At 41.7% G+C, this 27,618-nt stretch overlaps 1 protein-coding gene across 1 annotated transcript in view; it reads left to right on the top strand.

Annotated features, from left to right (window-relative positions):
* Positions 1–849: 849 nt before the first annotated feature.
* The window catches only part of hs3st1l1 (heparan sulfate (glucosamine) 3-O-sulfotransferase 1-like1), a 40,931-nt gene continuing 14,162 nt past the window's right edge, over positions 850–27,618 (top strand). Inside the window, exon 1 of the mRNA XM_084076560.1 lies at positions 850–1,018. The gene's annotated coding sequence lies outside the window, so the exon portion shown is untranslated. The remainder of the gene's footprint in view (positions 1,019–27,618) is intronic.

Here is a 27,618-nt window from a genome sequence, read left to right on the forward strand (position 1 = left end):
GACCACAATGGAAACAAGGGCTTTTTGTGTTATCCTTTAGCACGTGTGCGTGTGTACACAGTGTGTATATTTGTATCTAAAGCTCCAATCAATCTGGATATCAATCTGAAGATTCAGGGCATCTCTCTCTCTCTCTCTCTCTTTCTCTTTCTCTCTCTCTCTCTCTACCTGCTGGTCATCTGATGTGCACGGCTCCTCCTCAGTGTTGCCAGGTTTTGTGAGAGAAATAAGCAACCAGGTCTAGGAAAACAAGCCCAAAAGAAGCAACTAGGCCACATGAGCACTTTATGGGCTATTTGAAAATAGCCGATCCACAAGCTCACAACGCGTCACGATGCAATGCGCTGCAAGCTTGTAGATCTGCTATTTTCAAAAACTCTTGCAATAAAATGTGGAATATACTGAAATATTCTAACAACGCAAAAGCTCCCCTGGAGCACAAAACATTTTCATGAAAATATTTTAGAACCACTGGTTTAAATAATAACTAAAAACGTTTTAGAAGCAAGCCTAAATAAGCAAAAAAACGCAAACCGCAAACCGCAACAACTACCATTTTTTACAAGCAACTTTACAGAAAAATAAGCCGCTTATAAAAAGCCGACATGGCAACCCTGCCCCTCCTCTACACCGTGGAGGAGCCAACACACTCTCCAGCACAAACGTGTGCCCGCGTTCCGACACAGTCGGCTGTCTGTGTGCTGTGTGTGCTGTGTCTGTGGCGCTTTACTGGACAGGAGGAGGAGTGGAGGAGCGACATCACTTTAAACAAGGACTCCGTTTCCCACCGCGTGTGTGTCTGGCTGCTTTCCAATGAACCAGTGATGACAGCGGTCAGCGGCTGAGAGAGAGAGCGAGAGAAAGATAGAGAGAGACAGAGAGAGAGAGAGACGTCCCTGCTACCTGGCTGGGGTGAGAAAGTGTGATCCGTGGTTTAGACATCATCACCTCTGGAAGTCTAAAGCCACAACCAACCAAGAGATGCACTGATTGCATCTCCGACCGGATCCGTTGCAAGGTAACTGCATCTTCTCTAAAGGTTGTTGTCTACTTCATTTATATTAAGATAATACATATAACACCGAGAGAGGAGACTATAACCTATAACAGTCTGGACTGCACTGAACAGAAAGATTGCAGTAATATGTGGTGCTGTTTTTGCTCTTTAGAACAGGGGGTCTCTTCAACGTCTTTCACCCCCACCCCCACGACATGTTGTATTGTGTTGCAGATTAAACCTTTTAATGGGTTTCATAGATAGCTTCATAGACTTAATTGTTTATTTCCACTTTGTTTTATTATTTTTCAGGTTTTAGACAGAGTGTCAGTCATTACAATAAAACACCCCCCCACCCATCCCAACCCTCAGACTTGATTGTTTGACAGCACTGTCATCAGTGCATGTTGGATTCATGTTAATGTGTGTAGCCTATTTTAAGACATTTAACCACCTAAACCGTCAATACTAGGTAAACTTAACCGTTCACTCTGTACTTGGTCTGCTCTTTTTCCCCCCTCTACTCCACAACGCCTCGCAGCGTAGATCTGCTATTTTTGGCTTAAGTTCTCCTCAGAATAGGGATTCTATGGTTAATGCAAAAAAAGAAAGAAAAAAGATCCTATCACACAAAGATTTGGCAGTCCCCTATACTATAGTAACTCTGAGGACCCCCTAGGGGTCCCGGACCCCCTGTTGAAGACCCCTGCTTTAGAGCGATAGCTTATCACCAGACAGGCACCACGGCTTAATGTAGCCTATAGTTGAAGTAATAGGACATTGATATAGGCTAGCCTACTGTCCATCATTTTACATCTCTGCCCTTCTATTGCAATTTTGCTCTGGTCAGTTTTACACATTCCTTTTTTGTCAAACTGGTGAGTTTTCTTTCGCAGCATTTAAATGACAAAAGGAGGCCACTTAATAAATGACCTTTAATCTCATGACTATCTTCCTGTTTCATATCACGGTTTCATTTCCATTCCAAAATGTCATGTAAAACCAACACAACTTTTATGCAGGTGAGGGCAAGATTAGTAGGGTTTTATGTTTGCAGTCAGGCTATGCATGTTGGTTAAATGGCAATTAGTCGACCAAGTAAACAGTCAACTAACTGTTTAAACTTAAAACATTTAAAGTTGATGTTTTAAGATGTTTAAAGATGAGCAGCAATTGCCAAATCGTATCATGTTCAATAGCAATAGTACTTGATATGTTTTGCACTGTGAATCAGGGGACTGTAATTGGTGGATGCAAATTGGAATGGAAATGTGGAATGTCTTGGTGCAGGGTATAGTCACAGGATATTACTACATTTGCCAAACGGAACTATGCTAATTCCTCCTCCATTTCAATTAGGAGCAAAACTGTTGGCTGGGCTCCCCCCACCTTCAGCCATATAGAACATCACTTGTCAGCTTAATCAAATACAATTTTAGATGCCCCCTTTATCACATACTATGTCACATGGTATAACCTGTCATAGGCTGTCCATTCACCTATAATTATGAGAGTGTGTGGGTGTAATCTTATATAATACATGGATGGCATGCCTCTAGTTGCAGAATTTTACAAAGGTGAAAACCTGTCATTTAAAAAAGAAAAAGACTATACTAATGTGTGGGCAGCAATGGATCATTGTTAAAATAGTGAAGCATCAAATCCTCAGCATCTGTATTCACTACCAGTATGTTTCAGTGATTTTTACAATATAGCCTATGGCAATGGGTGCAATTTATAGCGCTGTCACGATTATGACATTTTACACAACCATTAATTGTCACACAAATAGAAATAATTGTGATTAACGATTTTAATCGTGTTTTTGTCGTTGGCGTTTAGGCTTTGAAGTTGCACAGGGCAGATTATGACAAATCACCTAAAATACACAAAGAAATGACTGACATATTTGTAACTTTTTACTGGAAATAGCCGATCTACAAGCTCACAACGCGACGCTATGCGACGCTTTGTGAGCTTGTAGATCATCTATTTCCACTATTTTTTTGTTTTTAAAATGTATGAACATTTTACAACATGGTCACGATTATGGCGATTATGCAAAAAATAATTGCGATGATCTCAAATAGGTGATTAGGTAATAACTGTGACAGGCCTAATAGGTGCAAAGAGAAAAAGATCCTCAGTGTCTCACTACTTACTAGTAGACAGCCCACTGCAACAATGAGTCCATCTGCTTGTATTTGTATTTGGATATGCATTTGGCATCTCTGGAAACTTGTTTACGTTTGGGAGAGTGTGGGGGCGGTACTGGAAGATCATCGGTCAGTCAGCAGACCAAAAAAAGAAATCACGATGTCCTCAGAAATCCTAAAATTACTCACAAATAGTAACTCCTGTAATATTGTGCAAGCAGTCATAGGGTAAGAGTAGGCAGAATTTTCTTTTCTTTCCCCGAATTGCTTTCGGAAAGTGATGAAAGCTCTTTTCCCCCCGCCGAGAACTTGGACTGATTAGAAAAGTGTGCACAGAGCTTCTCACCGAGAATGACGACAGGGACCGAGAGCTTCTCACCGAGAACAACTACAGGGACAGAGTTTCTCCCCGGGAACGACTACAGGGACAGCCTCACAATATGAGAGGAGGGGGGTCGAGCTCATTATTTTTACACTTGACTGATCAAGGTGAATGGGTGACGGTTTATCTGCTGTGGCTCACTGTGGACGGTCGCGTTTTGTTTGTTTGCTTTCACTGTCTTGAGTCAGAGCCAAAACAGGCAAAGCAATGGTGGGTATAGCAGAGATGAGGGCGTCAGAGTAGCGTGGTCACGTGGTGGTTCATTGGCTAGTAGTAGGATTGACAGCTACTATTACTACTTATGAGTGTAAATGTAAAGGTGATGATGGTCCAGGGATGTGTTGGGCATGCTAAATCCCTTGTGGTGTGTGTGTGTGTGTGTGTGTCTGTGTTTGTGCTTGTATGTTTGAGTGCGTGCGTGCGTGCATGTGCACATGCGTGTGCGTGTGCGTGTGTGTGTGTGTGTGTGTTATATATAATTCACACACACACACACACACACACACACACACACACACACACACACACACACACACACACACACACACACACACACACACACACACACACACACACACACTACAGATATGGATACGGTATATTGTTACAGGCCTGTGTGTAATATGATTGGCAAAATATGTAGTCAATGGATGTTATTTATTAGGCATAATGGGGATAATTCTTTAAGGTGATAGAAGAGGTGTGAGGAGGGTGTGTGTGTGTGTGGGGGGGGGGGGGTCTGGTGTACACTCTCCGTGTGTGTGTGTGTGTGTGTGTGTGGGGGGGGGGGTTCTAGTGTTCTATCTGCTGGTATTGTTTTGTTTGGTGGCGCTTCTCCAGTTGGCTTCACTTGAAGTGAGGAGGGGGAGAAGAGGCAAAAACAAAGTACCCTTTTCTTTTCTCAAGTTTGACTAATCAAGACCAATGAGCAGTAACATGAGAATGGAATGAATATTTGATGATGTTATGAAATAAAAAATGTCTCAGTTGAGGGGAAATGGGAGTCTTTTTTTAATGCAAATTAATTCTGATTATTCTTCTCTTTTTTTCTGGGCAGAAACCATGTTTGGGTTTATCCCTCAGGAGGAGAAAGAGCTATTATGAAAGAGCCAGCATTTTCAGCAGTCATATTTGCCAGATCAAATCTCCAGGCCTTTAATTTCCGAGTTAATGAATATTCTCTTGTTCGAAACGGGTTCCCACTATACTTTGGCCATACAGGGATTCGGGTAACAAAAATCCTGGTTGCTATGGGCCGCTGTGTGAGGGTGTGGCTTCCTCCTGTTGCCATAGTGAATGGGGATTAGAAGCAGCGGTTGAGGCTTTATGGGTGGTTGGGTGGGAGTACCACCGTTAAAAGAAAGTTGTCATAGTTGTCATGCGTGTTTCAGGATTAACTTTGATCAAAGCTAATGATGACACTGTTCATCATCACAGAGGGATAAGGCATTTATGTGGTAGATGTCTCTCTATGTATAATTTCAACATCGAGTCACTTGATCTTGCAGATTTTGACACATTGGTGGCTCCTTGATTTTTGGTTCTTTACTTATTATTAGGTCACTTAACTGGAGTGATTCAGCATGCATTGTTATGGTAATGACATAACAGAGGCTGATTTTGTACGCGTGCACCCCCCCCCCCCCCCCCCCCCCCCCCGCCTTGCCATGGGCCGATCGCCGATAGCACAGTGTTTCATATCAGCCGTGATGTGGGGTGGGGGGGGAATTTAGAGGATTAGCAGCAAACTTCATGCTTTATTCCCTGCGTATCTTCCTGGCTTCCAAATCCTACCGAGACCATTGTTATTTTAAGTAGCTTGGCAATTGAGCGTAGATGCAAACTAAGTCTCCCAGGTCTTAAGGAGATTCAGTTCAGTATTATAGCACTAGCGTTTTGGAACTACCTCCCCCTTTGCTATTCATGCTCTTTCATGATGTGAAAAGTGAACGACTAAGGAGAGAGCGCGGTACTACGGCTTCCAGGCCATCCTCCCATGCGATACAGTGCTCATACATAATAGATAAAGTCACTGTAACTTACAGTACAGGGGCATAACTAGGCTAATGCCTAAGATTTGCATATTTGTGCCAAACTCCATTATTCATGAGTGCACAAAGGCAAGGCAATGTTTGGTGCGAAAAAGCCACCTAGGCCAATGCCTGTTGTACTCTAGATCTCTGGAGCCAATATAACCCACCATGAGCACCATCCTACTAGCCTGGTAAACCCTCCCTCCGGAAGTCTCATTTGTCATTTATTTCAGGAGTGAGTGAGTGTAACGCGACGGAACTTTTGAGACGGCCATGCCCAAAATAGGTTGCCGGATACATGCGTGTCACTGCCCGCCCCTGCCGGTTCTCTGAATTTTTATTTTTAAATAGGCTCTGTCATGATTAATTGACCACGTATATGAAGTTAAACAACTAAATTCTATCCAAACGATATCTTGAAAGTAAATTCCGTGCCTCAAAATAGAAGTTTGAGAGCGTTTTGAAGCTTAAAAGAGAGTAGACAACACTGCGGTCAAAAAAAGATGGCTGCCGTTCGTTTTTCGGTCGGCTGCACTCAGGCTGCACTCGGTTCCATTCGGGCTCACTTCGAACTCGCCCCCTGATTGGCCAACTTTCGCTGTCAATCACAGAACGATGAGCGACGACGCTGATAGGCTCGTCCATTTGGTGAGCGGGCTAGAAACGCCCAGACAAGCCTTCAGGCCAGACTCCTTCCTGAAATCAAATGCAAATGAGATGTCCGGAGGGAGGGGGGTTTACCAGGCTACCATCCTACTACAGTATGGAAAAAGCAGTATTGAAGTTGTCATTTCGGGGGGACGCACTGGGAGCTGTGCTGCATGCTCCAGCGTAAGCCTTTGCGAGTCTTGAACTTGGCCTTTCGGGGGGAAAGCCGTATAAAAGGCACACCGTTTTTTGATGAGGTTCCTTGATGGATCCTAGCAGACAGCAGGCTTTGTTCTGCTCAATTTGCTGTCATTTGGGAATAATGGGAGGGGATCGCGAGTGGGTAAAAAGCAGGAGCAGACGGATGAGGTCGGTGACACCGTTGCGGCGAACAGCCCGAGCAGATTTCATGGGCCACTTTTTTTCACCGCGGGGGGTTGAAGGAAGGTTGATGCCGCCATCATTCTTAAATGTTATGAAGCACATTCATCATTCTATTTGATGACTGTGGCAGAGCGATGTTTTCATTACCTTTTGTTCTGGTGCCTGTCCCTCATTATGGGACATTGTGTCACATGCCTGCCTTTCCTGCATCACCTCCATCCATGTCTTGTCATATTTTGTCACACTAATGGTGGAAAAGAATCTTTTGAGGGTGACTGGGGTCAATCCATGCCCCCCCGCTCCCCCCTGTCATGTGGAGAGAGATTTGCTTTGGTACAGAGGCTACAACTCCGCCTATATACCGCCTTACTGTATGTATGAATTTATTGTCTAGGTGTGTGTGGGTGCATGTGTTTTTTAGATGCGGATGTGGTGCTGCGCTTGTGTGAGATCAGAGATTCCCCAGTAATCTCTGAAGTTAATATACCCCTACGTGTCTGTTTGGTGTCTTGTCTTGAGACTGTACGGTGCAATGTTTCAGGGAATATTTATTTTTATGAATTTCATTCAAATGAGGCGCTGGCTGCATACAAGGGCTCTTTTTTTCCCCCAATAAAGTTGAAAACTTTAAGATAATGAGGAGAGCAATTTAATTGGGTCCCTTTTGAACAAGGTGAAAAGGAGGTGCATCACTTAGAGCTCGCTTTATGAACATGATTATGCAGAAATGGAGCAAAGGGCTGGGACCTCATTAAAGGCACATTAAGTGTTTTGTCAATCACCTGGAAAATGAATCAAAGGTAGGCCCGATGTTAATTCGGCAGAGCTTGGTGAGCGAGCGAGCAGGAGACGTTTTTTTTTCTTCCATTTTCCTTTGTTCTGGTGCCTTGTCTGAGATGAGTCTCCTCTCCGGCATGCCAGCCACACATCCCTCATTATGGGATGTTGTGTCACATGCCTGCTTTTTCCCTGCATCACCTCCATGCCTTGTCATATTTGTCACATTAATGGTGGAAGCCTCTTTTGAGGGTTCACGGCCCTGTCATTTGCAGAGAGATTTGCTTTGGTACGGAAGCTACAACAACTCCGCCGTACTGTATGTATGAATTTATTGTCTGGTAGTGGGTACGCGGGTGCGTGTGTGTTACATATGCATGTATGCCGTGCATGTGTGAGATCACAGGTTTCCCAGTGATATCTGAAGTTGAAATAACCTACGTGTTCTGTTGTGTCTCAGGGCTGTACAGTGCCACGTTTCAGGGAATAGGATTATTTTTTTAATGAATTTTCATTCAAATCAGGTGCTGCCTGCGTGCGAGGATTCTCCCCTCCCTCCCCAATAAAGTTGGGAACTTTAAGATAATGAGGAGAGCTATTCAACTGAGGCCTTTGAAGAAGGTGATACGAGGTAGCCTACATCACTGCATTATGAACATAATCATGCAAAAATGTATCAATGGCTGGGACCTCATTAAAGGCACATTAAATGTTTTGCCAATCACCCAGAAATGAATCAACGGTAGGCTGTTAATTCAGCAGAGCTTAGTGAGGAGTTAAGGTCATTACACACCGGTGATTATGCGAATATACGCAAAATTCGGACTCGGTCCGAATAAATAAAAGACGCTTTTTAGCTCCGCGAAACTGATGTGGAAGCTTGCATTGACTTTATAAGGTTTTAAAAAAAAACGTATTATTCGGATGAAAAAAACGCCCCCGGTGTGTAAGGACCATTAGACTCCCCCTACACATAGTGTAAGCCCTATTCAGACATTTTCAAAAATAGCCGATCTACAAGCTGACAATAGAGCACCGAAGTCTGACGTAATTTACGCATCCTACCTGGGTCGCGGTCCCCCCCCACCCCATTCTGAATTCCCATAGACGTCTTTAATATCGCGTCCAAAAATAAACAAATGACCCCGGCGAATTGACTCATATGGATATGAAGCATCAACTGACGGTGCAAAAATGCTAATGTTACTTCCGCCAAATTAGTTACATTTTCGCCAGAAACAGTCTGTATCAAATATGAGTGACTGACTATCATAAACGATACAGAGCCACCTCCCTGACAATATCGCGACAATATCCTCCCTGACAATATCGACCCAGGTAGATTGTTTATTTTTGGACCACAATTCTTATATGAGACGATTCTAAGATGACCCAATGTTATTTCCGTAGTTACTTCCGCAACCCAGGGGATGAACAAGTGACGTCAGGACTTCGGTACTCTATTGGTGGTATTGGACCCATTGTTAGCTGCTTGTAAATCTGCTATTTTTGTAAAATTGTGGCCTATAATGACGTGCCCAAAATTGGGACGCCAGGGTGAAAGTGGTTAACCATGAGTCATTTTAGAGGAGCGAGTGAATACTCATGAGCACAAAATGTCAAGCAGTCACTTCTCCTGGCTCACAGTCTCTGCCACCACCCGCAGCAATGTTTGACATTTGTTCTAAAGGTATAAGTTCTTGGTTTGTCTAAATATGAAAGTCCATCCCTACGACAATGATTGAGGTTTGCCGTGGGAAGGTCAAAAACCCAAGCAGCAGAAATGCAGACAATATGCACGTACTAAGATTTTCACTTGAAGTGCAGATCATCATAAAGACATTAAGTGATTCAGAGTCCTCAAAAAAAGACAGAATTTCCACGGGGAAAATGTTTTTTTTATTTATTTTATTTAGCTCTTTTGCATATCACCCATGTTCTTCATGCACACAGATAGCTACTTAAATGAATTTCTTGTCAGAGATGAAAGCGCAGGCAGGGTCACCTGCTGGAACAGTTTTTAGGCTCCGGCGCCTTGCGCAAGGGCAACTTTGGCAGTATCAGTTGGCACCACAGACGTTAACACCTGCTGCTCAGAAGTGCACAGCAGGAATGCACCATTCTCCTGGCGAAGAGGATTGAGCTGTCAGCCTCCTAGTTTAAAAAGAAAATCTAGTCTTTATACATCTTTAAAATAAGTGTTTTAGATGTAGGATATATTCAGCCCAGTTTCCCAGACATAGATTAAGCCTAGTACCATACTAAAGGAAAATATCAATGAAGATCTCCATTTGAAAAAAAGTTTTTAGTTTAGGACTAGGCTTACTCTATGGCTGGGAAACGGAGTCTACGGGAAGAGAAGTAAGCTGCTTACTAAAATAACTAAGAATGGCCAGAGGCATGTTTCACAGGGTTGTCTCCATAGAAAGACATCTGACCGTATATGCCTACTGTTTAATCCATTAAGATCTGGAACGCATCTGTGTCACTTTTAGATTAGAGCTAAAAAGCATTATTTTACACTTTGGCTATTTTTGAAAATGTTTGGAAATCTGTGCAAATCTGTGCAAAAGAACATTTTTAACTCCAATCTTTGCTTCTGGGGGTCCCTGGAACAACATATTTTGAGGTGGGGGGTCCGCAGCCAAATACATATAATTATGGGGGTCCTTGACAACTATGAAAAAGTTTGAGAACCACTGATATAGAAACATACGCTTTTTAGAAAAACTGTTGGGATTTAGAAGAGATTATCTCGTAGAATCGGCTTCAGGTCTGAATGGGTTAACTAGTCAAATCCAGTCACCTCCTTCCTCTGCAGACAATGTTACATGTAAGCCGATCGAATTACTTTTTGTCATTAGTGGTTAGCTGTGTTTAAATGTTTAATCCCCTTAGAAGCACCAACAATCTACAGCACCCTTCACTATGCTTTACTTTGTTTTCCTCTGTACCAAATTCAGAGCAGAAGAATCAAACGTTTTGACAGATGGGTTACCGGTAGCAGCTGACAGTAATATAAATCGTGGGTGTGTTTCATACCGGCACGGCCAACTCCTGTACAATTGACTTAATGCTGGCACAAAGAAACATGTAAATGAAACATACCCACATCATTTCCGTACCGTCAGCCTCCATTTATGCATCCGAGTATTATCCATGATAAGCATTGTCTCCTGTCTGCCAATCTCAAGTGGTGTTGTATGTCACATAATTTTTACCATGTCACATTCAACAATCTGATTGGCCGTTGCCAGTGGTGTAAACTAACTAAGTACTTTTACTCAAGTACTATACTTAAGTACAATTTTGAGGTACTTGTACTTTACTGGTGCTAATATTTCAAATTTTCTGTACTTTTACTTCTACTCCACTACATCTGAGAGGCAAATATTGTACTTTTACTCCACTACAAACTTTAGTTACTGGTCACTTTGCAGATATAAATTATTACATCATAAAACATACATTAACCACTTAAGCCCTATTTTATACCGAGGCTATTTGAAAAAAATCGCGATGCGACGCGTTGTGAGCTTGTAGATCGGCTATTTTCAAGCATTGTAGTACTTTTACTTTTGGTACTTTTAAGTACAGTTTGATACCAATACTTTTGTACTTTTACTCAAGTATATTTTTAATTCCGGACTTTTACTTGCAACGGAGTACTTCTACATTGCAGTATTGATACGTTTACTTAAGTCAAACATTTGGGTACTTTTCCCACCACTGGCCGTTGCCCAGTGAAATGTGCTTCTCATTTGCATAAAGACATGTCTACTTAATGTGCAAATGCAGGGGAACGAGCATCACCTACAATTCATATCTTGTCGCGTTGAATGTGGGCAGTGATGCACATGGAAATCAGTGCTGATGTGTTGGACAGTTTGAGTCGAGGTGGTTATTTCTCACACATGAGTGCACTCTAAGAAAACTACAGCCAAGTGGGGTCAACCCAAGCCCCCAGAACCCAGTGATTGCATTGAAGCGCATTGGACATGCTGGCCATTGATAGGTACGCAAAACGTGTCACAGTGGCCCCAAATAGGCCTCGCCCATCACACTTCACAACCCGGAAGAAGGGGTGAATTCGTCTCATGCGCTGGGTGAGCAACCCAATGCAAGTGGATGGGAGGCGATATCCGGTGCCCTCTTTATTATTTTTTAACTCTATGGGTCAACCACATACATTTCTTTCCTACTGGTTGAGGCCCCGGTCGACATTCACCAAAGTTGAGCTCCACACACAAAGCAGAACGAAGCAAACGTTAGACTTATCTCAACTTTTTCACGCTATCCTCGCCTGCTCCGTTCTGACATCAATCCCACAGGATTCATCAATCCCACTGCTTCCAAACATTACATCAATGGGAAACTTTTTTTTAAAAAGCCTCCGTCTCCTCCGCCTACGTGTATCATTCTGCGCCCTAGACTCACTACCAAGAGTAGAGCTGTCCATGGTTCTGAATAACTATTACTATTGTCTTATGTGGAGACTGACACACAAGCTGTTCAGCTTTACTGTTATCTTCCTTTTTTCATCTGAAATAATAATGGGCTACCTCTGAATTTAAATTCTGAAATAGAAATGTTATTTTTGACAGCACAACACGATCAGCCAAAACGTTGACCTTTCTTAACTACTCTTTCCTCCCTTCAACCTTACTAGTCTACTCTTTGCAACATAAAAGTAACATAATTAACCACTGCTGCACATTTTAGTCACCACCTTTGCCACAATATCATCAACACAATAAATTCCTCCAAAGGTTGAGTCACACCGAAGTCCATGTTTTTTTTTTAAACAACTGATAAAACACTACACATTACACTACACATTATTATGAGTATTAATTTAGAAGAATGGTGATGATACCACAGGCGTGAGGTTATCTGAAAATAATAATGCTCAACCTTTGGCCAGTCAGAAATGAGATATCTCCATGGCCATGGTTGAACTTTCTTATTGCATAAAAACTGAAAAAATATAAATACCGGTAATATGAAATAAAAGAGAGGGTTCTTTTTCCTTATCATGCCAAAACATATGGCATATATATAGCACATTAGACCACCTGCACATATTTATCTCACAGATATGTATTTAACTACATAGATATTTATCTCCTTTTTCTTTAAGTGAGTTATGAACAGTAATTACTGTCAGAGACCAGAGTAACTGGCCCAAGTCCCCACAACCAGTGTTGCCAGATTCTGTGAGAGAAACAAGCAACCAGGTCTAGGAAAACCAGCCCAAAAGAAGCGACTATGGGCCACATGTGCACTTTTAACATATACATCAGCTATTTGAAAATAGCAGATCTACAAGCTCACAACGCGTCGCGATGTGATGCGTTGTGAGCTTGTAGATCTGCTATTTTCAAATAAACACTTGCGGGGAAATTATAATAAGCAGATCTGGCAACCCTGCCCACCAACTGATGTCACACCGTTGTACAGCTGCACATGGGGGTGGATAATAATAGGGACAAAGACAGCATCCCACATAATATCCTGGGGATAACGGTACATTCTTTACTTACTTCAATGTGCACCATGTTTATGCAGTTTATCACTGCTTATTCCTTTTCACCAGGTATTTATTTATAATGGTGTATGCAGCGCAATGGGTGGCTTATGGTGCCTAAAAGGATAATGATCATTATACTTGTTTTGGGAGAAGGGTGATAGTTCATATCATATTGTGTCAACTAAACAAATCTGTCCCATTATCTCATAATGTAAAAGGAATTGAACCAAATGAGAGTAATGGAGCCTAAAATACTTCAGAAAGCTATTTAGACAGAGTGCTGCCACACAAGCGCGCGCGCACACCCCCCAACACACACACACACACACACACACACGCACACGCACGCACACACATAGTTAAAACTTTGCCTCAGAACATTTAAAACATGAGAGCAGCTCTCATGTTTTAAATGTTCTGAGGCAAAGTTTGTGATTTCCACAGTTATGCACCAGTGAATAGCAGAGTGTTTTTTTTTAAATTCACGGACCTCTTCAATTCGCTACATGTGTGGCTATTCATTCATCCTTACTTACTTTACTCATTTGTAAAAATGTTCCTGAGATGTCAGTATCATGGTCAGTATCATGTCGGTATCAAGTCAGTATCATGGTCAGTACCATGTTGGTATCATGGTCAGTATCATGGTCAGTATCATGTCAGTATCATGTCAGTATCATGTCAGTATCATGGTCAGTATCATGGTCAGTATCATGGTCAGTATCAGGTCAGTATCTGGTCAGTATCATGGTCAGTATCATGGTCAGTATCATGTCAGTATCATGGTCAGTATCATGGTCAGTATCATGTCATTATCATGGTCAGTATCATGGTCAGTATCATGGTCAGTATCATGGTCAGTATCATGGTCAGTATCATGTCAGTATCATGGTCAGTATCATGGTCAGTATCATGGTCAGTATCATGTCAGTATCTTGGTCAGTAGTAAGTATCATGTCAGCATCATGGTCAGTAGTAAGTATCATGTCAGTACCATGGTCAGTATCATGTCAGTATCATGGTCAGTATCATTTCAGTATCATGGTCAGTATCATGTCGGTATCATGGTCGGTATCATGTCAGTATTATGGTCAGTATCATGTTGGTATCATGGTTAGTATCATGGTCAGTATCATGTCAGTATCATGGTCAGTATCATGGTCAGTATCGTGTCTTCCTACATCTGCAGACAAATCAGTCACAGGTTGTTGAATCTAGTCACGCTGATGCACCATGGAGTGTAGTGACTATAAAGTGTGTTGTTGCTAATGTTCCAAGGGGGCTGTGTGGGGCTGTGGTGGATGTGCTCACTGTGATGGCTGCTATGGGGTGTGTCATGTTGTTTGGTCAGAACACCTGGCTAAAGAATCCATCAAATCAAACACATGCACTGTTGCGGGAGCAGCTTCAGGTGACATCATGGATCACAGTGGAAGTCTCTGCTTTCTTTGAACGTTTTTAATGTTTAGCTTCACTGAATAACCAGCGGTTCTGGACCCAAAAGTCACTAAATATTCTGGCAGGGACCAGGGCTGAGAACAATCTGTTTGTGTTGGGGGAATAAGAGAATTATTGTGTTGTGATTATGATTCTTAATGTATCGTTCAGAATTCTAAAACCAGTCTGTCCCTGAAATAGATGCACAATTATCCCCACTGGTCATAATTTCCAGCCATAATGATTTTCAAGTGGGCAGCAGATGGAACTGGGTGTGGACGCGCAGCTGTGGCTGTTTCGTTGCATATGAATCAGTTGTTACTCATACTTTACCCTGTAAATCGATAATATGCTGCAGTGCATGTTATGAAATCTTTTTAACTGTCAATGAGGTCAGTGGATGGGTGCTTTAAAACTTGCCTAATTAAAGTTTGTGCAGGTGATAGCAGTGTGTCACATCTGCTACCAGAGCAACAGATCTACGGTTGCACTGGCCTGTGCGTATAAGTTCTATGTCCGTCCTACTCGGGATTTGAACCCATAGTAGACCAAACATCTATCGCTCTTCGAAAACATGCTAGTTGTGCAACGATGTGCCAGCTATATTCTATTAACAATAATAATATACTCTACCATACAGACTGGTTCAAATGTTATTCATTAAAATAAGTTCCGGATTGCAGCTTTAATGTCCACTCCATAGGGGGAAAGACATTGCCCAGCAAATTAAACCATTGCCTCCCCAGTCGCAGTTAAGTCTGGAGAAATTACTCATTTAATGTCTGATTACTCCCTAATACAGCCTTCTAAACAACGGAAGCCAGTCATTCCCCCATGTAAATTCTGCTTCCTCTCAAAGATAAGACTTTGCAATTGCTTATCGGGGTCACAGTGGGTATAGAAGTTTTATTAAAACATTAAGACCTGAAGCCGATTCTACATGTCTCCTAGCCCAACAGTATTCAGAAACAACTTATGTTTCTATATCAGTGGTGTTCAATCTTTTTCATGTCAAGGACCCTCAAAACTATATGCATTTGGCCGCTCAAAATATTTTGTTCCAGGGGGTCCCAGAAGCAAAGATTTGAGTTAAAAATGTTCACACATTTTCACGATTTTACAAAAATAGCAGATCTACAAGCTCATGCTATGAGCTTGTATATCTGCTATTTTTGAATAGCCAAAGTGTAAAACAACGCTTTTTTTTTAGCTCAAATCAAAAAGTGACACAGATGCGTTCCAGGTCTTAATGGCTTAAAACATGCACAATGCAAAAGAAGTTGTCTGTTTGGATTCATTATTCAATGACTCTCTCTAGTCTGAAGATTTGTCTTCATTATCCACCCAAGTACCAGGCAGATAACAACGGCCTCATTTGCTTTCGGAGCCTCAATTCTCCCTGAACGATAATGCGGTCTTCTCTCTTTTGTGTTGGCTAAAGACAAGCAAGCCATTTTCAACAGGATTACAAAGGTTAATCATCAATTTAAAGCTAATCTTTGTTAAATACCAATAGAGCCCATGGAGTCTGCCCGATATAGATATAATCAGGTGAGCCCCCAGAACAATCCTTTATCTAAATTAAGTGAAAGATTGGTTTATCTAGGGTTTACAACAGGGGTTGATGAGGGGCAAGATGAGAGGATTGCATCACACTTACCGCCTGATGTCCTACAATTGTATTGGTTTAGCCCCGATAATGTTATCTATCTATCCTACTGGGCTAGTCTGACAAGCTGTACTGCTTCTTAACCCATTAAGACCTGAAGCCGATTGTCTTCTAAATCCCAACAGTATTCTGAAAAAACATATGTTTCTATATCAGTGGTGCACTACCTTTTCCATTTCAAAGACCCCCAAACTTATATGTATTTGGCCACGGACCCCCATCTCAAAATATTTTGTTCCAGGGACCCCCAGATGCAAAGATTTGAGTTAAAAATGTTCGCTTTAAAATGATATATATTCAACGATTTGCACACATTTTCATGCAAAAAAAAAATAGCCAAAGAAATCTTATAATGACAGAGATGCGTTCCCAGTCTTAAAAGGTTAAAGTCCTTTGCAGTGGAGTGAGGTTAAGTGTGTACAACTATTATATGCACATTTAGAGGTTATTGTTTTTGTGACGTGTGTTCATTTTCCAATACAAACGTGTTTTAACGTTAATGTTTGAGCAGCCTACAGGAGAGAAAACACGACTCATTTAGTCACTGTTGGGTGGAAAACCTTGTATGTCCAAAACGTTTTACTTTTCAGGAACTGGGAAAAGATATTATCTTTGTTCCAATGCAACCAACGTAGTTATTATTTAGTCAAAAGCTCAGAAGCTCTAGTTAAAAGTTAATACTTTTCATTGGTTAAATATTTATAAAACCCAGAGGCAGATGTAGCCGCTTTCAAACTGGCAAACATTTAGCAAAAGCAGCAGCTCTCACAACCCGATACATCGTGAGTGTGTTTGTTGCTTTTGCGCGACAAGTATGAAACAGGGCGTAAGTATTATTTAGTATTTAGGTAAAGGTTTATGCCCGACGGCGACGATATGTACATTCTCTGCCTTTAATCGTAGCTATATGGAGTTGAGATAATTATGGAGTTTTTAAATTATGCAATCAAGGACGAGATCACTCTTCAGTCTGGAAAAACTAAGTAATTAATCCGCACCCCCCACCCCCCCACCACCCGCCCCTTCAGTTATTATGCAGGCGACTGGGAACAGAAGACCCAGTCATTATCAGAGTCTGGTGAAACATGTTCTCTCGCTAGGCTAATTGAAACTGAAGCTAGTTATGTTCTACTCTGGCCTGTTCATTCTCTCAAAGGTGGCACTTCATTAAACAGGACCAAAACGGCAGTACAATAAAAAATAAATAATGTCTCTCATCGCTGCAGGAGAAGTGAATGAACACAAAACGTCCTTACGTTGCAAACATAATTTATCGTTTTCAGATTATTCAACCATTTGTCCTTCCTAAATTGCCTATAGCCTTGTCGATGCAAGGAATGCTATCCGTTTTAAAGATTTGCGTGCCATAAACTCAAAGGTGTTGCCTTTCATTTGCATGTCCGACATGTGGAGCAATATAACGAGCTTCAGCCTGGACGTCACATTTCCTTGTCAGCGTCTTCCTGCCCAATTTTGTCCCTTAGTTTACAGTGGGCGGAATTGGGGATTCATGGCTCAGGCAGTAATCCCATTGACAAGGTATAGAGTCCCTTACTTTAATACGTCCACACAAAATAATCAATGTATGATTTTTTTATGAAAGGACTTATCTCAGACAAACAAGCCAATTACACATAACAAAGCGAGTTTCACAGGGCCTTCTTAAAACGTTCCTTCTTCAACGATATCGACGTGAGGATACGCACGGCAGATCTCCGTCATTGTTACCAGACACGGTAACAAAAGCAGGGGTCCCAACGAGCAAATCCATGCAGACCCATCTTATATCGGTGGTACCTTTTATATTCCCCCACTAGGCCTCTGGATGTCGGGTCCACAAACTTCTCTAATTAAGAATTCCTCTATTGGCGGGTTCTCTCGTAAAAAACGGGCCCTCCGCTGCAGCAGAACGCGGGGCGATAAAAGGAGTTATTGGACCTGCGACCTCCATCGCCTCTTATCTCCCATAAACACTTCAGTTGGTTTTACATGGCCACGGAGGCGAGCGGAACGAGCAATAAGCCCAAAGGGGAATAGCGGGGAACCGATGACTTATTCATGAAGAACAGTACAGAACAAGAGGGGGCACAGATGAAATTGACAGAGGTTTTTATATGATAGTAACACCCAGGCTACACTGGGGCACGTATAACCGTGTCCCATTCGAGGACCGGGCAGCCACTGCCCGACGGATGCCACTTTAATCAATGGAACCGGCTATAACTAGTATGAGAGCAACACGTAGGCAGTGGTGGAAAGTAACAAATACATTTACTTAAGTACAATTTTGAGGTATGTGTACTTTACATGAGTATTTTCAATTTCCGTTACTTTTACTTCTACTCCACTACATCTCCGAGGCAAACATTGTACTTTTACTTCACCACTACAATTATCTTAAAACTTTAGTTACTTTGCAGATATAAATTATTACGTTATAAAACATACATTAACCACATTAGCCCTATTTTATACCTATAGGCTATTTGAAAATAGCCGATCTACAAGCTCACAAACGCGTCGCATCACGACGAGTTGTGATCTTGTAGATCTGCTATTTTCAAACATTTTAGCACTTTTACTTTTGGTACTTTAAGTACATTTTGACACCAATACTTTTGTACTTTTATTAAATTTTGAATTCCGGACTTTTACTTGTAACGGAGTACATCTACATTGCAGTATTGATACTTTTACTTAAGTAAAACATGTGAGTACTTTTCCCACCACTGCACGTAGGTCATGCTCAATCTCTGTAGAGTTCCACATGACAATCTAAAAAAGTACTCACTTCTGATAAGACTTTTCCAAAACTTTTGGAGAGGCTGATAACACTGTGGTATCGGTCCCTTCTATAAGCAGTGTATGGTAATGTTTTGAAAAATAAATAAAAAAAGAAATGCATATTGCGTGTGCTTTTAGTTCAAGGAGTGTAAATAACATCCCACAGCTACTCATTAGCTCAGCCAGCACTCAAAACAAGCTTGTAGGTTTTGCCGGCCTGTGTGCTATCAAAACCACACTACGATGCTGAAAGGAAATTGTGCTTTTATATTCTTCCCCCCGCTGTCTCAACCTGATTCTGTCAGGCACACCCAGTGCCTGCTACACACTGCAGGAACATTGTCTTTGCCTTCTAGACAGGCCCTATTTAAATTAGTCCATTTAATCAGATCCATCTCTGCATAATGGGACTATTTCCCCTTTTGACAGGGATTAAATTCACTTAAATTCCAGGGCAACCCCCCCCCTCCCCCCGCCCCCCACCCCAACCACTCACACACTCACACACACACTTACCTTCTCTCTCTGTGTTCACGCTCGAGTGATATAACTTGCTCCTACCGCCTAGCCGTGCTAGACTTTACAAAAGAATAACATTGCAGGATCGTGCTGAAACCTCCGATAAATGCAATGGAGCAACGATTGGGGAGAGAGAGAACAAACCTGTATCTTAAGGCTAATTTGTACTTTGTCAGATAACCATGTTCGTACAACAAAAACGACATAATATTTGTTGACGTACGACTCGGGTCGTTTGCCAAGTATAAAATGTATACTTTGTGTTGCGACTCCTGAAGTCTAATTTAATTAGCCTTTGGGTTTTGTGCTTTGACAATGAGAGCCAAGTTGGCACCAGAGGTTTCTTCTTCTCCTCTAAGGACAGAATTGAAATCTTCACTGAAGCCTGACAGATGGGCAGGCGGGCGGTGCATAGGCAAATGCATGGAGCAAGCGCAAAGGGATGCTTTAACCCATTGAGGCCTGAGGGTTCCGATTCTACAAAATGTCTTCTAAATCCGAACAGTTTTTTGAAAAAAACTTATGTTGCTATGTCAGTGGTTCTCAAACTTTTTCATGTCAAGGACCTCAAAATGTATATGTATGTATTTGGCCGCGGACCCCTATCTCAAAATGTGTTGGTCCAGGGACCCCCATAAAGCAAATTATAGAAATAGAACATATAGAATATAGAATAGAAAATGTTCACTTTAAACAATATATATTCAAAGATTGCACACATTTTCACTATTTTTCAAAAATAGCAGATACAGATACAAGCTCATATCGCGGCACTCTGTGCCGCACTATGAGCTTGTATATCTGCTATTTTTCAATGGCCAAAGTGTAAAATAATGCTTTTTTAGCTCAAGGTCTTAATGGGTTAATTTATACCGTACTTAGTTGCACTCTGGCGTGCCAAAATAGCTGCCAAAATAGCTGATCTACAAGATCACACAACGCATCTCAATGTGGTGCGTTGTGAGCTTGCAGATCGCCTATTTTTTTGGCACGGCAAACACTGAAAGCAACTACTTATAAATTAGGCTGGAGAGAGTGCGGGGTGATCTATGTCACGACAGAGAGCCCCCGGGTTTGCTGTCACAACATCCCAGGTAGCCCTTATTACTTGTTTATATGCCCCCTGCTCCTCCCTCCCATCTCCGTCCAATCAGATCTCTGTCTGAAGCACTCCCTGCCAGGGAGACAGAGGCACAGTTAAGGTGCAAGGAAATGGAGCTGGAGAGATTGTGATTATAGATAAAGACTTCCCCTTAAAGATCTAGTCGACCCTGCAAGTGGGAAATTGCAAAGGGTGTTGGTGGGAAAGTTTAGCACCGGAGACGTCTGCCTTTGTTTATCCTCAAAAGTGCCAATATATATATATATACAGCTGTAAATGGTTCAAATATGCTCAATAACCGACCATGTATGCAGTACATGAATGAATGCTCGTATAACTTTTGTATCTGTAAGAATGTTACGATTTTGATATCTTAGGACTTTGGTACCAGGAGATGTGCTAATTTTATCCCATCAGCCATCTTTAAACTAAATTCAAATGGTGGATTCGTCCTTTTAGAACCAGACTCTCTATTTGTGTGCACAGACACAGAGACAACAACTGTGAATTAATTAAAAGGATGACTTGGCAGTGTTGAAACCGGTGTACTGATTTGGCATTTGGCTACGCCACTTCAGTCCGCATTTGTGGGATCCGTCTGATTAGGTTACAATCAATGGTCAGCATTGTGAACCAACCGTTTGAATTACTTATGTTGATCAGGTAACCTAATACTGTGATACGCTCGTGTTAATGCTAATGTTTTGCGCAAGTCCAAGGTCAGCCACTGTGGGCAAAAGATATGTCAGAAGTATAGGCTGTCGGTGTAGATCATAATCGATTGCATACCATATCTTATCTACATATGCCGCTGGCTGCTAATGCTCCACTGGTTTTGCTGCTCGGATACCATTAGCAAATGAGTGTTGCTGCCCTGAGAGTACGCTCATGTGACACTCGAGCCTTGTTCGCCGTGGGTCAGTTGATAGCTGTTCCCTGACTTGGAAAAACTAGATCCCAGTGATTACACTGGTTAAGAGACCTTTCCAGAGATACTGTTGCCGGGGCCAGCTGGTGTGATTTCTGGGTTTTTACTGGAGCTGTGTGGTTCCTCTTCACCGCCACCTCCTAGCTTCTGCTTATTCAGTCTCTACAAAGTACGTACACATGGTGGGTTTTATAACATCCCGGCTTGTTTACGAAGTCTCATGCTGGTGGTATTACTTCTCCATTGTAGTAGAAAGAGAGGAGTGAAAAAGAGAGTATTAGGATAAACCTAATGCAGTAGTAAGTTTTAGAATAAGTCTATTACCATTTTACGCACTAACGGTTCAACTTTTGATTTGAGCAGTTCATGATCACACTGATGCTCTTTAACCACCCCTCTCCCACCCCCTTTGCCTTGGGATTTCGTTTTCTTCCTTTTTTTCTGCTCGAATGCATCGCTATCATTTCTACAACCGCAGCCAGGAGTCGAATCATTCGAGTGTGCTTGGCATCCGGAAGAACATCACAGAAGGTCCAAAACTCTAAGCCCCTCAAGTCCCGTAGTGTTGAATACATATTTGGCATGGCAGAAAAAACACTGGCAGAGCTCCGGTGTGTGTCTTTCCAGTATTCCAGTCATTCCAGCAGTCATCGTGCCAGGGTAGAGGTTTTTCCATCTTATGCACACATACACCAGCTGTAGTTTGATGTTATTAAGCACAAGGTATTTATGTGCATTTGCGGTTCAAAGAAACACAGATGGTCTGGGTGATGTAAGGTGCATGTACTTTAGTGTAAGGTGCTATATCGTCTGTCTAAAGCTTTACCCATGAGTCTCGATGCTGTTTGTAAGTGAGTCTAATGCATATTCCATTGAATAATCCCTAGGCTCCTATACTGCATGTTCACAAAACTCTGAGATACATGTTCCCTTTTTTTTGCGCTTCCCTCAAGGCCGTGACATCTTTGTGAGCAACCAAAGGGCCTTGCCATAGTTTTTTCTTTTCTTCTTCATTAAACTATTCATCACATGGGCTCCATCAAAGATTAACCATATCCTCACAAGTTCATTATGAGATGCCCTGCTTTTTATTACATGAAGTAATTCATCCATAATATATGTGTATATTGCAGGATGCCTGTGAGACAGGGGAGAGAGACCAGCCTCCAACGTTCAAAAAACCAGAGACCTGCAGAGAGTTAGATGAGCTTGCTGCATTTGTTTTAATGGAGTTGGCATTTAAGAGCTGGATTATGTGTTAACTTTTCAAACAAACTGCAGCCTAATTACTTTTGCATGGATTTCAAAGTAAGGATAAAGGATGTGATGCACATACCAGAGAGGTATTCTGAGAAGAAAGGTATCATTAAATCCATCGGTACTAAAGTAAAATTGGCTTTATTTTAGAGTTGGCGTTTTGGCAGGCTCTTGCAGTTCACCAACTCAGCTCTGTAGAGCTTAGGTGCTTTTATTAGAAGTGGCAGGTTGAATGAAGATCATCAGGCTCCACACTGATTGAATCCTATCTCATCATCCGTGTTGTCTCTGCCCGGCCACGGATCACTTCCTGAGTGAGTCAGCAAGCCTCTGTGATTGGTCGTCTCCACTCATCCGGGGGGGTGATGAGCAAGTCAACCTATTTTGTCTGCCAAAATGCCTCCTAGGAATCCAAATGATGTCAGTTGATGCTCAGAATAAATCTCGGTACATTGACAAATGTCAACGCCGAAACTGGGGGAATGTCCGGGTCATTGTTTGTGTGCAGCGAGGTAACGGAGAAGGCTAAAGCTGTCCCATGTCAGTTCAATGTGCAGTCATTACTTCTGGATGAACAATAACATGTTTGGCTCAGGGAATATTGCCGTGCCAAAATGACAGAGGCTGTGGTTCTCTGCAGCAATCAATTTGTTGCATTGGGACGCCTTGTGTTCTTCTGCAAGGAAGTGAGTACACACACGTCGCAGCGTCGTCGCGCACGCACACACGCACCCACACACACAGCCTTGTCACTACAGATGGTAGTTGGCAGAAGGATTTGTAATTGGAATAGGCTGCTTTCTGCATTGAAGTCCGATGCAGGAAAAACTGCTGAAAAGAACTCTGTACTCTGCAGGCTTAACGAGAAAGCACAGGAGATTAGAGTTAAAACACCACAATTAGTGTCTCTACTGAGGGCACATGTGTCTGCGAGTGTACCAGTAAATGGCACATTACTCTTCTCTTCCATTCCATAATGAATGCCTTTACCGACATGTGGGTGTGAATTAGGTCATCATTTAAATCACACTCCAGAAATAGACAAATAATGTTTGGATTTAATTGTATATTTTTATCTTTTCTATAGACAGACTTGCAGTTTCTTTCTGAGCTTTGACCTAGCATATCTGTTGACATTCACCAATAGGGAGCTACTGTATTGAGCTCTCAGATAAAAGATAATTAGTGAGACAACCTGCATCAGCTGCTGTGGTTTGTTTTTAGAAACGTGTTAATGCGTTTGTAAATGCACCTCATGACAATTCCAATTTGATGATTTGTAGATCTGTGCCCTGCATATCAATATAGTTCGTCATTAATGTCAGTTCCATTTCTCCACCTGCTGAATTACATAAAACAAAGTTGTAACGGTAATGAAAAGCAGTTTTTTCTTTTTTCTTGTGGCAAATGGTTATTCTGTTAAGTCTTAAAGTGCATAGCACATCATCACTCCCATGTAATCTGAATTCTGAAATGGATGAGATTGTTTTGACACATCAATGAATATTTAGTGTAAGCACCTACAGCTCGCAACCCTTTCTCAGAGTACAAGAAAGGATAATGACTACTTGACATCAGCATTTCATGTCTGAAGTGAACCATCCCCTAATCTTAAGGGCACATGGAGAGAAGGACATGCCTAGATTAACAAAAAGAAGTACTTATATATGTATATATATATATATATATATATATATATATATATATATATATATATATATATATATATATATATATATATATATATTATGGGTGTATATATATATTTATACAAGTTAATAAGTAACATATTTGACTTCAGTCATATACCATAGACTTTAAACATTTGCTGATGATTGGGTCAGTGTGTCATCTATGATACTCCTCCAGCAGGGGGCCCCGTAGGAGAGTCTTTACTATGACCTCCTGTCATATTATGGTAACTATGGATCTAATATGAGCTCACCTTACATCAGCTGAGTGAGTGATATTCTATCTGTAATACAGTGGTTCTCAAACATTTTCACTGAAGGACCTCCAAAGTGATGTGATGTGTTTGGCCGTGGACCCCCGTGCACAAGTCTTCAATTCTTCACAACACGTCGTGCCCGTAGTAAGTTGTCCTTAAGTTGCCCCATTCTGTCATCGCTTTGCTGTGTTAAAGCCTCGGTTTTACCTAGTTGCACACTGGCTTTGCCTGCTGTGAATAGCAGATCTACAAGCTCACAACGCGTCACATTCGTGACACGTTGTGAGCTTGTAAATCTGCTATTCACTGAGCACGACACCGGCACGCAACTAAGTATGAATCAGGCTTTAGCCAGCAAGCAGCTTTAAATGAATGGCAGTTTTGGGTTAAGTGCTTTGCTCAGTGGCACCTTGATGGTACTGCGGTTATGGAGGCATGGGGAGAGCATTACTCATTCACTTCCTCCATCCTGATTTTCATATCTGGTCCCAATATTCAAATCAGGGCAATAGCGCTACCATTCTCATAAGCATATGACTAAAACACCAATGGAAAAAAGTCCCAGTGCAGTGTTCCAAGTAATGGCAGCCTCTCTGAGTTTGCTTATGGCATCATGTTCTATATGAACACGAGACAAGCCCATTTCTGAGTGAGTAAAAATAAAAAGGGCCAAAATGGTGTTTTTAGCGTTTTATTTTGTGGGGGGTTTTTATGTCAGAATTCTCAGTCCAGAGAGAAAGAACTTCAGAGACATTCAGAGATATACAGTCAGAATTGTGAGAAGAAGACTGCATTCAGTGGCTGAAATGGGTTTGCGTACGAAACGGATGGTGTCGTGGAGAGTACTTGTTATTATTTACTCTCTCTGACATCTGCTAACCTTTCCATCCACACGTCTGTCTGTTGTGGAAGTTTGTCATTCCTCTGCACATCTCAAGGCCTCCTTTCACAATAAGCTTCCGTGTTCTTCTTATTTTTATATATTTCAGCACTGGCTTGCAATCAATCATGTATTGGTTTTGTTAGGTGTTCACCCTCACACACCCCAGAAATGTAATATCTCAATAGTTTATTGTGCCTACAGCGGGCAGGACTGTAGCCCAAATTGGATGAATTATAAGGAAGCTTTGTTGTGTTGTAAATGAGACAATTTTATTTCTGTTCATGTGATTCACTCACATCAGTGGGTATTCGCGAGTGAGTAACAGGATTTTTTCTGTTTTTATTCTTGATACTACTGTATGAATTGCTAAAACTGTAAGTTGTCATAATTGAAATTAATATATTGGGCAGGGATCCCCACTGTGCAGTAATGTCTATCCATTATTTAAAACCCATAGTGCTGGTGGGATTTCCAGCTAAGAGTGGGAGGGTGATGTAATCCCAATGTTTTCCCTATGCCGTGGAGGACCCCCAAATTGTTATAGCTTCTGGCTAATAATATATATGTAGAATTTAATTTCCAATTGGCCCCCTGCTGCAGCCCCCAAGAAAACCTGTGTGGGGTGGAGTGCAGGAACAATAAGGGCAAGTTCTGTAGAAAATATAATTAACCCATTAAGACCGGGAACGCGTCTGTGTGTCATTTTTTGATTTCTTTGGCTATTCAAAAAATAGCAGATTTACAAGCTCATAGCACGGCACCGAGTGCCGCGCTATGAGATTGTAGATCTGCTATTTTTTGAAAAATCATGAAAGTTTGTGGCAAAATCTTGGATTATATATTTTTTTAAAGCGAACATTTGTACGATATTTAGTTCCAGAAACCCCCAGAAGCAAAGATTTGAGTTACAAATGTCTGGCAAAAAAAAGGGGAAAAAAACAAATATTTGCACACCTTTTCATGATTTTTCAAAAATAGCAGATCTACAAGCTCGTATATTTGCTTGTATATTTGCTATTTTTGAATAGCCCAACCAAATCTAAAAATGACACTGATGCGTTCCCGGTCTTAAAGGGTTAAGGCGTCGTGGATTTACCGTGCATGTCTGTGCATCCTAATTATTTGGTTGGAAAGGATCACTGGATTATACAGCAGGAACAGCAATGTTCTGCCAGAGATGAGAGGAAAAGGTAGACATACAGATCACATTTGAAGTGTGTGTGTGTGTGTGTGTGTGTGTGTGTGTGTGTGTGTGTGTGTGTGTGGAGCGTCTCTAGGCATAGGCAACCTAGGCAGTTGCACCCCCCCCCCCCCATTGTTCTACAACAATAGGTGATTTCTCATCCATGTACTGCAGGATGTTAAAGCTGCAATGTTTCATATTTTCTAAATGCAAAAAAAGTCAATATAATGATATGATACTGACCAATACTAGCCATGATACTGACACGATACTGACCATGATACTGACACGATACTGACCATGATACCAACATGATACTGACCATCATGAACACGCACCCACGCCCCATGTTGCATTTTTTTGCAGCTTTTGATTGGGGCCCATGTCCCACCTATCTATCACTGCATCTGTTAACTAGCGCTCACAGGATTTCAAAGAGGGGGCTGTGGCTGCCTGAGGGACCAATTAGAAAGGAGATGAAAATGAAAAGATGAAAAAGATAGAGATCATAAAATAAAAAAAAGTTTATATAAAATTGTATTTAAATTTAAATTCAAATTCAATTAATTCAATTATTGTGCCAGTTTAACCATCTTTCTACCTGATGCAGAGAAATGTTCAGAAATTTGCAAGAATATCTACAAGCTCACAACGCATTGCGGTGGCTTGTGGATCGGCTATTTTCAGTTTTTTATTTTAAGAAGACCTTTTGCAATAGGGGGGCCGCGGCCAGCCAGAGGCTATGGCTCTCTGAGGGTCGTTGGCATGGAAACCGTTTGGGAACCCCTGAACTAGTGGATACTATAGCTTGCTAGGGCAGGGCTACTACTGCTGAGCATGGTAACAATAACCAGCCCTGGGAGCCTGGGCACAGGCCAGTGAGCATATAATTCACTACATTACACGCAACAACGCAGGACAAAGCACTACATTATGTACGTTGTTGTGTGTACATGCAGACTCCCCAATTTCCCTGCTCCGAGATTACAACCTCTGTGACA

The sequence above is a fragment of the Gymnoscopelus microlampas genome (genome assembly GCF_963454915.1).
Source record: "Gymnoscopelus microlampas genome assembly, chromosome: 13".
Classification (NCBI taxonomy): domain Eukaryota; kingdom Metazoa; phylum Chordata; class Actinopteri; order Myctophiformes; family Myctophidae; genus Gymnoscopelus; species Gymnoscopelus microlampas.